Source organism: Eleutherodactylus coqui, chromosome 7 (genome assembly GCF_035609145.1).
Source record: "Eleutherodactylus coqui strain aEleCoq1 chromosome 7, aEleCoq1.hap1, whole genome shotgun sequence".
Lineage (NCBI taxonomy): Eukaryota > Metazoa > Chordata > Amphibia > Anura > Eleutherodactylidae > Eleutherodactylus > Eleutherodactylus coqui.
Window position 1 is genome coordinate 197339898 of NC_089843.1, and position 9970 is coordinate 197349867.

The 9970-nt window shown below is 45.8% G+C and overlaps 1 pseudogene; it reads left to right on the top strand.

Annotated features, from left to right (window-relative positions):
• Positions 1 to 2379: 2379 nt before the first annotated feature.
• LOC136574075 (U2 spliceosomal RNA) lies at positions 2380 to 2555 on the top strand (annotated as a pseudogene).
• Positions 2556 to 9970: the final 7415 nt, after the last annotated feature.

Sequence of the window (9970 nt, forward strand, 5' to 3'; positions counted from 1 at the left end):
GGTATTTTAAAGAAAGTGTATGGTTTTTATGCGGATCTTTTTAATACTAAACCTGTTGACAGTGATTTTATGAATGACTCGTTGAAGGAGATTACCGACGTTTTAGATCCTGGTTCTCGTGAGATTTTATTACGGGACATCACAGAACAGGAGATTTTAGACACTATTAAGAGTTTTAAACCAGGTAAGGTGCCTGGGCCCGATGGTATACCCATAGAGTTTTATGTCACCTTTTTTGGTATTTTTAAGGATGACCTTTTCTCCCTTTTTACTGAGGTTTTTATGTCTAAAGCCCTCCCGGGGTCCTGGAAGAAGGGTGACGTGTCTCTTTTATACAAGAAAGGAGACAAGACGGACATCAAGAACTGGAGACCGATCACCCTTCTCAACAGCGACTACAAGATAATGGCAAAAATATGTGCAAACCGCCTCAAGACCGTAATAAGCAAAATTGTACATCCCAACCAGGTCTGTGGGGTGCCCGGGAGGGCAATATGGAAGAATCTTAACCTGATCAAAGATTGTATTAGCGACACAAAATCAAGAAGCGGAAAAATGGCAATTTTAACTATCGACTTTGAAAAAGCCTTTGACCGCGTGTCACATTTTTATCTTTTTAAGGTTTTAGAGAGAATGGGTATACCGGAAGGTTTTTTATTGTCTTTAAAAGCGTTTTACGATAATTGCACGAGTAGAATTTTAGTCAACGGTTTTAGGACACAGGAAGTGCTTTTAAACTCTGGGGTGAAGCAGGGGTGTCCCTTGTCCCCACTACTTTTTATATGCGCACTAGAGCCTCTTTTATGCACCATACGGCGGGACAAGCAGATCAGTGGGATCCCCCTGCCCGGCGGCGGGGGGATCGAGGCTAAAGTAGTGGGGTACATGGACGATGTGGCAATCCTCGGAAGGGACACCCTGTCGATCCAGAAGGCTATTAGACAAATTGAGTTTTATTGCTGCGCCTCGGGTTTTAAAGTCAATTTTAACAAAAGTAGTGTTTTAAACATCGGGGACCTGCCTTTGTCAGATGTCCCCATTCCTGTGTCCGACTCGGTGCAGATTTTAGGAGTCTCCTTCAACGAGGATAACAGAGGTCTTAACAGCTGGGACTTGGTGGCACAAAAAATCAATAAGAAAATCTGTATGTGGAGCATGCGGCAGCTGACCATGGAGGGGAAGGTTTTAATCACCAAATCTGTGATTTTACCGATTTTATTGTATCTGAGCTTAGTGTTTCCCCCTCCTGGCAGAGTTTTTAATAAAATTGTAAAAGCATGCTTCACATTTTTATGGAGCTCCAAGATGGAGAAACTAAGCAGGGAAATCGTGATGAAGCCAAAAGACATGGGAGGAAAAGATTTCCCTGATTTTAAAGCCTTTTTATATACGAAGTATTTTAGTTTATGTATTGGTGCTCTTTTTAAAAACCACTATTGGTCCTATTTTATCCGGTATAACACAGGTTATTTTATGAGGAGGAACAATTGGTTCAAGACGGTTTTAAATTCCCCTTACTCTTTTAATCTACCCGGAGAATACAAGATTTTAGAGAAAATAGCGATTTCATATGATTTTACTGGCAAAAGCCCACAAGTTTTAATGAATAGTAAAGTCATTTTAAAGGATATTAAGAAAAGTGGTTTTTATGTTCAAGTAAGTAATTTTAACGAAAGACAAAGCAAGGAAACTTGGTTAATTATTATATTTTTAATTCACAGAAAGATCTGGCCTGGAGCTGCGTCTATGACTGTCTTCCGTGCCGGGCATTCCAGCATCGTAGAGGTTTGACCAGCACTGCCGCGTGCCCAAGACCAGGATGTGCAGGAGAAGAGACGACGACCCACCTGATGTGGACCTGCTACATAACAAAGAGAGTATGGACTAAGATATTGCCGCTACTGATTAAAATAACAGGACTTAAGAGACTAACATTGGATGCCGTTCTGTATGGATGCCTGGAATGCCCCACACGGACTCAGAAAATTATGGCATGGAAGATGGTCAATTCGGTCAAAGCAGCTCTATGGAAATCCAGAAACATTTTAGTTTTTAAACATGAAATTTTAACTGTGAAGGACATTTTAGCCATTACTCTTAATGAGATGCACCAGTACTTTTTAGTGGATAAGAAAAATTTCCCGATTTTAGCGAGAAAATGGCTTTTATCAGAATGGAGCTCCATAATATGATGCCACCAAGGGCCCTTTTATGTGATATTAACTTGTTCTGTATTTTTAACATGTATTTTATGTAGACGAATGTTTTAAATGGTATGTTTTTATGTGTTGTTTAATATGTTTTCATGTACTGTTTTTAACAATTGACAAAACGTCTATGTAAATATGTGTTGGACAAATAAAAACACCCCCCATATGGAGGGCTTGTCAACTTAAAAAAAATCTGTTCTTATCAGTTTAATATCTGATACGTCCCCTATCTGGGGACCATATATTAAATGGATTTTTAGAACAGGGAGCTGGAAAAAGAGCTTGCTCTGTCCACTCCACGCATTGACCTGGTATTGCAGTACCTCCAGGACCGGTGCACCCCCTTTCCTACAACAGTTTCCAAAAGCAGAAAAACAAAACCGACGAGCAAGAGGTGCAGCGCAGCTGTGGCGGCGGCGGCTGCTGCTGCTACCACCACCCAAGCACTTTGATTGACACTCAGCCCGTCTACTCGCAACATTGTATCCACTGAGCAGCTGCGTCTGCCAGAGTGTGCACAGCACAGGTACAACTGGAAGCAAAACAACACACACACACACACACCAGTTCATATGGCAGCCGCACTCTATAGTTCGTACCTACCGCTGCGCTAATAGCCAAGTTGGAAACATCGGGCAGGCACAGCGTATCCTGGCAGCCTGCGTCTGTATGCTCCACGTATTCGGGTCATGGGTGTATGTGCAGGGGGCCCGGAGCCCCAGGGGGCCCATAAAGTCTCTCTTCCCCACATTGTAAACCAATGCTATCAATGAAGCTTTATAGTTTGGGGGCCCAGTTCCAGACTTTGTACTGGGGCCCCGCAGCTTCAAGTTACACCTCCGGATCAGGATAATGCTAGGCCATTCCAACCAGCCTGTGTGTGTGACCTGCAGTCGCTGGTAGTCGAAAAGCGGCCGGCCCCGGATGCGCGCTTCAGAGTGGACAGACAGCAGCGGACCCCCAATCACACAGGCCCAAGGCTTGCTATGTAGCACGGAATACCTCATTGGACTGCAGCACTCCACGCGGGCTGAGATACACGCTCCACGTGGGATGGGCAGTATTCGTCCATGAAGATCCAGGCCAACGTTTAGAGATGGAGCAACACTTGGGGAGCAAAGAACTCCAACGAACGGACGTCTACTTTACAAGGATGTATTGCTTTATTCAATACATGGACACAGAAACAGTTCAACCGCTCGATTACAGACCGCAGTCAATACAGTAAAGAAAGAAATGTGTCTGTTTAATGTAAACTTGCATAGAGCTCGTTTGTCAGCCACTGACTGAATGCTGCTGCTGCATGTCTAAAACGTGGTCTGACGTTACATGCACCACCAGGGATAAGGCCTTGCCTATAAGCATTCCCCAGCTGGCAAAAACGGAACCTCCCTGCCTATTCCTCCCCATGGAAGAACGGAACCTACCTTTTTTTTAAAAAAAGAAAGCCACAGCAGCAGCCAACTAGATTTTGGTAGGCCGCTGTCTCCCCCTTGTGTGCTGCATAAAAAATGCACTCCACTAAAAATAACAATGATCCACGAAATAGAGCGTATGGAGAGAATGAGGCTTCTAGATGAGCCGTCAGGCTATGATAAATTGTATCACACCTGGGCGATATGCATAGATGCCTGGAGCTCACCCCTATTTACCAAGTGGTTACAGACAGGGACATGTGAGTAACACGTTTAAACCACAATCGTAAAGAGAAACAACAATTCCGGAGCCCCCCCCCCCCCCTTTTTGTTTTATTTTCTCTTTCTCCCGTGTCATAGATACCTACCCTCCCTTACCACTCCCCCCCTTACCCTCCCCTCATTCCCCTGTTTGTAGACCTTATAAAATATCACAGACAAACATGATATAGTTCAACTCGAAATTGATTTATTAAGTTTCATTGTCAAAGTTATTTTTACATTGCTTTGAGATAAGGCAAAAGTTTCCCCCCCCTCCATGAAACCAATAAAACCTATATTGAATAAAATAAAAATGATGCAGTTACCGGTAGTTCTGCAGCTTCTTGGTGGAAATAAAGACCATCTCCCGTCTCCCAGCTGCAGCAGAGACTGACTAAAATGGCTGCCAAGCCCGGTATTAATGCTTCTAAATTGATGACATCACAATGGAGTGAGATCAGCCTGCCATACACCTGGCTCATGACATCACAAAGGAGTGACATCGTCAGCCTTCCAAACACCTGGCTCAATTGCATACAGTATGTATGTATGTATGTATGTATGTGAGTCTATCTATCTATCTTTATTAATTATGTAGAATATAGATAGGGATTATTTCTAAATTACAGATTTTGTAGATATAGATTAAAGATAGATTTAAGATTGTGTGTGTGTGTGTATATGTATGTATGTTTGTATATCTATATATATAAAATTGAATGTATGTCTGTCTGCGTGCGTGCGTGCGTGCGTGCGTGTGTGCGTGCGTGCGTGTTTGTCCTTTATGCACTACTACACCATTCATCCGATCGCCATGAAACTTTGGGAAGTTGTTGAGTACACTCCTGGGAAGATTATAGGCATAGTACAAATATCCTACGATAAATGGCGCGCGAGCTTCGTCGAAAGTTACGCCCCCCCCCCCACGTAGATCGAATAAGTAAGCCACCTGCTATTGTGATGTCATCACTGATGTCATCAACATCGGACGCCCTTGAACATGCCCCAACATGTTCTATAAAGCTGCATTGTGATGTCATTAAGGCTCTATTATGACACGTACAGCTTGGAACCACTAGAGCACGCCAGCCAATTACCATTGGAGTTGGAAGTGGGTAAACAAGTACTAGGATATCTTCCTAAGAAGCCACAGCAGCCGGATAAATTGTATGTTCCACCCAACGGCTATTTTATTCAGCCCGCAAGGGGGAAGCAGCGGCCTACAAAATCTAATTCTCTCATTTCCTGATGTCATAGATAGATAGATAGATAGATAGATAGACTGTATGCAATAACCCTGATAGATAGATAGATAGATAGATAGATAGATAGATAGATAGATAGATAGATAGATAGATAGATAGATAGATAGATAGACTGTATGCAATGACACGTACAGCTTGAAACCATAAATACTAGAGCACGCCAGCCATTTACAGTCAGTCTCCATTGAAGTTGGAAGTGGGCAAACATGTACTAGGCCAGTGATGACGAACCTTTTAGGGACCGAGTGCCCAAACTACAACCCAAAACCCACTTATGTATCGCAAAGTGCCAACACGTCAGGGGGCGGGGCTTATCACAACGTATGATTTTACCCCCGTCGTTCTAAAAAGGACAAGGCTGTTTCAGAATAGACCGGGTGCAGATTCTGACTGCTTTTTGGACGCGGAAATACTGCAGAATGTGCTCAGCGGAGATTTCTGTGGAAAATTCTGCAGCATTTCCGCATCTAAAAAGCAGTCAAAATCTGCACCCGGTCTATTCTGAAAGAGCCCTGCCCATTTCTGCCACATGTACACATACCCCAGCGGTAATAGTGACACCTTCACCCCAGCGATAATAGTGACATCCCACAGCAGTAATAATAGTGACACTCCCCCCATTAGTAATAAGAGTGACATACCCCAGCGGTAAACCTCAGTGGTCGCTGCTGCCGTCATCTAGATATATAAAAACGTAGTATGTATGTATGTCTGTCTTCGCAGCAACGCGCGAACATGCCCCAACATGTTCTCATAAGCTGCATTGTGATGTCATTAAGGCTGTATTATGACACGTACAGCTTGGAACCACTAGAGCACGCCAGCCAATTACCATTGGAGTTGGAAGTGGGTAAACAAGTACTAGGATATCTTCCTAAGAAGCCACAGCAGCCGGATAAATTGTATGTTCCACCCAACGGCTATTTTATTCAGCCCGCAAGGGGGAAGCAGCGGCCTACAAAATCTAATTCTCTCATTTCCTGATGTCATAGATAGATAGATAGATAGATAGATAGATAGATAGATAGATAGATAGATAGACTGTATGCAATAACCCAGATAGATAGATAGATAGACTGTATGCAATAACCCAGATAGATAGATAGATAGATAGATAGATAGATAGATAGATAGACTGTATGCAATAACCCTGATAGATAGATAGATAGATAGATAGATAGATAGATAGATAAACTGTATGCAATAACCCAGATAGATAGATAGATAGATAGATAGATAGATAGATAGATAGACTGTATGCAATAACCCAGATAGATAGATAGATAGATAGATAGACTGTATGCAATGACACGTACAGCTTGAAACCATAAATACTAGAGCACGCCAGCCATTTACAGTCAGTCTCCATTGGAGTTGGAAGTGGGCAAACATGTACTAGGCTATCTTCCCAAGAAGCCACAGCAGCCAGCTAAATTGGATGTTCCACACAACGGCTATTTTATTCAGCCTGCAAGGGGGAAGCAGCGGCCTACAAAACCTCAGTGGTCGCTGCTGCCGTCATCTAGATATATAAAAACGAATGTATGTATGTATGTCTGTCTTCGCAGCAACGCGCGACGGGTACGCTAGTATATATATATAATGTGTGTATATATATAATGTATATATGTAAAAAAAAATATAAAATCTGTAGTTATGTATGTATGGCGGGCAAAAAAGGCCTGCTGTATGTTTTTAAGTTCTTCGGATGACCATGCCGCTCTAATATTCTCCTTACTAGGGTCTACTAATGCTGGCCCAGGGGAAGGCAATAAAGCCCTATGGGGCCGAAGCCAATTTCCCTTATTTTAGGTAAAAAGTTTCCATCCGACCCCACTCGAAATGCGGCCGGCCGAAGAGATCCCTCCAACCGACCGACCGACGCACCTTCAGAGACAAACTAGTGCTTGCTTCTAGTGTCATCGCCGGCTTAACCATCCTTTGTAGGGAGCTGACGAGTCCTGCAGTAGCAGCAGCAGCAGCAGGCTCTGCAAGCCTAGGATGCGTGAGCACGGTGCAAGAGGAAGGACTGAGGGTGTGAGGCTGGGCGCGGTTGAGAAGGCGTGGGGCGGGGCTATGGAAAGTTTTACAAACTCTCCCAGCTGCCTGGGTGCATTGTGGGTGCGCCCAGAGTGCTGGCTGAGCGTGTTGCCTCAAGCCTTGGAAGTGGAGTTGGGCGGACCGGGCTACAGGTGAAACCCATTTCGGGTTATCGCTTCTCGGCCTTTTGGCTAAGACCAAGTGTACCTGGTACAGGAAGTCTTAGCCGGAAGGTAACTCGGGTACCCCTCTCCTTTGCCTGGCGGGATCGCCCACTTCGGTGGGCTTCACCCGCCTGCTGCCATTAGGGAGAGGGATTAGTCCCAGAGTAAACGAGTCGCGATCCCCCTGCCTCTTCTGGTCTCCGGGCCAGAGGAGGGCACTTATTCCTAGGCGTCACAAAGCGGTTTGTGACACTATATCCACAACATGGGTGAAAACCCAACCGAAATACCGGCTTATGCGCGCATAAAGAACACCGTACGTGTCTCTTTTACCAATAGTGCGGATACACGTGGCCTGAGGTATGTGGTCGAGGACGTGCTGCAAGGAGTGTTTAATGTGCAAAAACGTGAGATTCTAGCGATCCAAGACTACCCCAAGCGACGGATCTATGACGTCACCCTAACTGAGACGGGCATCTTTCGTGATCTGGTTGCAGCCATACCAAACAAAAAAGATCCGAAGCTTGAGGGTGTCCTGCTGGTCGAGCATGTCCTCGACATAACCAAACTCGTGGTGATTAAGATGTATTCACCCTACATTGACGTTAAAGAGGTTGAGGATTTCCTCTTACGCTATTTTAAATCCGTCAGATGTATGGGAAAGATTATGAACGAGTTTGGCATCTGGACCTCGAAGTGGCGTTTCCAGGCCACGTGTGTAAGTGACCCCAGTAAGCCGGGGGGAGTGATCTTGCCGCCAGCGCGTTTTAAATTGGGCAAAGTGAATGGCGACCTGTACTTTGCGGGAATGCCCGACTTCTGCAGGATTTGTTCAGAATACGGTCACCATAAGGATTCCTGTGCGAGCACCTGTAAGAAGTGTGGGGGCACGGATCACGAAACTAGTCAATGTCAGAAAGGGAAAGGATGTTATTTTTGCGGCAGTGTTGGTCACCTCTACACGTTTTGCCCCCACAGAGCACAGAAGACGGAGCAGCAAGGGCGACCCGGACCCAAAGAGCAGCCAGGGCAGCCAGATGACCAAGCAGCACCCCCCCAGGGAGAGGAACCTGAGGAGATGGAGGTCTCCAGTGGACCCCCCCAGAGTGGTAAGGAGCAGCGGAGCATCAAAAGGAGGGTGAGTGACCGGCGGACAGGCTCTCCCTCCCGGGAAACCGGTAGAGGTAGTAGAGCCGGGGAAGCCGGTCCAGGCCCTCCGAAGATGCCCGCTCAAGCGGTGCCCGAGGTGGAGGACCCAGGGGGCACAGCGGCCGCAACGCAGAAACGGCGGAAAGGCTCAGCAGGCAAGCTCTATTCGGAGGTGGTGCAGGGGGGAACCCCGGAGATCCCGACGAAGTCGGAGGATCCGGGGAAAGTACCCCCTGCTGTGTCATCCCAGAAGGCCCCTCCCCCTCCCGGCCAGGAGGGGGCGCGGGGTGCCACCTCCGAGGACACAGAAACGCAAGTGAGCCAAGTACCCACCCCGGCGGAGGGGACAGAAATAAGCACGGGAGCCGGCCTGCTGGCCCCCTTGGAGTTTCCGGAAGGAATAGAATCGGTATGGGATCTAACGCAAATCCCTCTCTCGGGCACCGTCGGGGGTCCACTAAGTGGAGTGGGTTCCTCTCCAGCATCGCCGTTCTCGATAGATTCGGATGCGGGGGGGTGTGAGAGTGCTAGCGAGGTCTTTGGCTTGCCCGGAGACTTTTGAAGACCCACGTATATCCTAGTCTCCAATGGCTGCTCTGTCGGGACTCACTTTTAATGTCAGAAGTATCGAGAGCCACGTGAGGAGGGTCGCCCTCTTCAACTACGTGACTATCTTTGCTGCCTCCGTATTTTCCCTGCAGGAGTGCGGCATCCCGCATAGAGCAAACTACAAAAAATACCAAGATGACTGGGTACATGGACCGTCGGTCTGGTCCGGCTCTAACGAGACCAGATCGGCGGGGGTCGCCATTCTTTTTAAAGGGAACGTTTTAATTGACGTTATTAATGAAATTTTACCAGGCAGAGTTTTATTGGTCAAGGCTTTTATCAATGGTATAAAGTGGCAGTTTTTAAACTTTTATGGATCAGCTGATAAGAAAGAGCGAGCAGAGATGCTAGAGATTTTACCCCTTTTTATTAATGATTCTGACCCCCTGATTTTAGCAGGGGATTTTAATTGTATTTTAAAGGGGGAACGCCGGCTTTCTAGCTCAGTGAGCAGAAATTATGATAAGACCTCTTCTATGTTAAAAAATCTGATTTTAGACGCCAAGCTCACTGATGCTTTTAAGAAATGCAACCCCAATGCATCAGAGGAAGCCGGCGTCACCTGGAGCAACAAGATCTGCAGCTCCAGGATAGATTTTATGTTCTGTTCTTATCAAGTACTGCCTTTTAGATGCGATTCTTTTACCAACATTTTCTCTGACCATAAGCTTTTATATTTTAAAGTTGATACCGTTTTAAAGAGGAAATCCGGTAAAAATGCCTGGAAGTTTAACGTGTCCCTTTTAGAAGATCCGCAGGTTTTATCCGATTTTATCACTTTTTATAAAGACTGCAGCCGAGTGAAAGATCCCAACACTCCCACCAGCCAGTGGTGGGAGATGATGAAGCAAAAAATT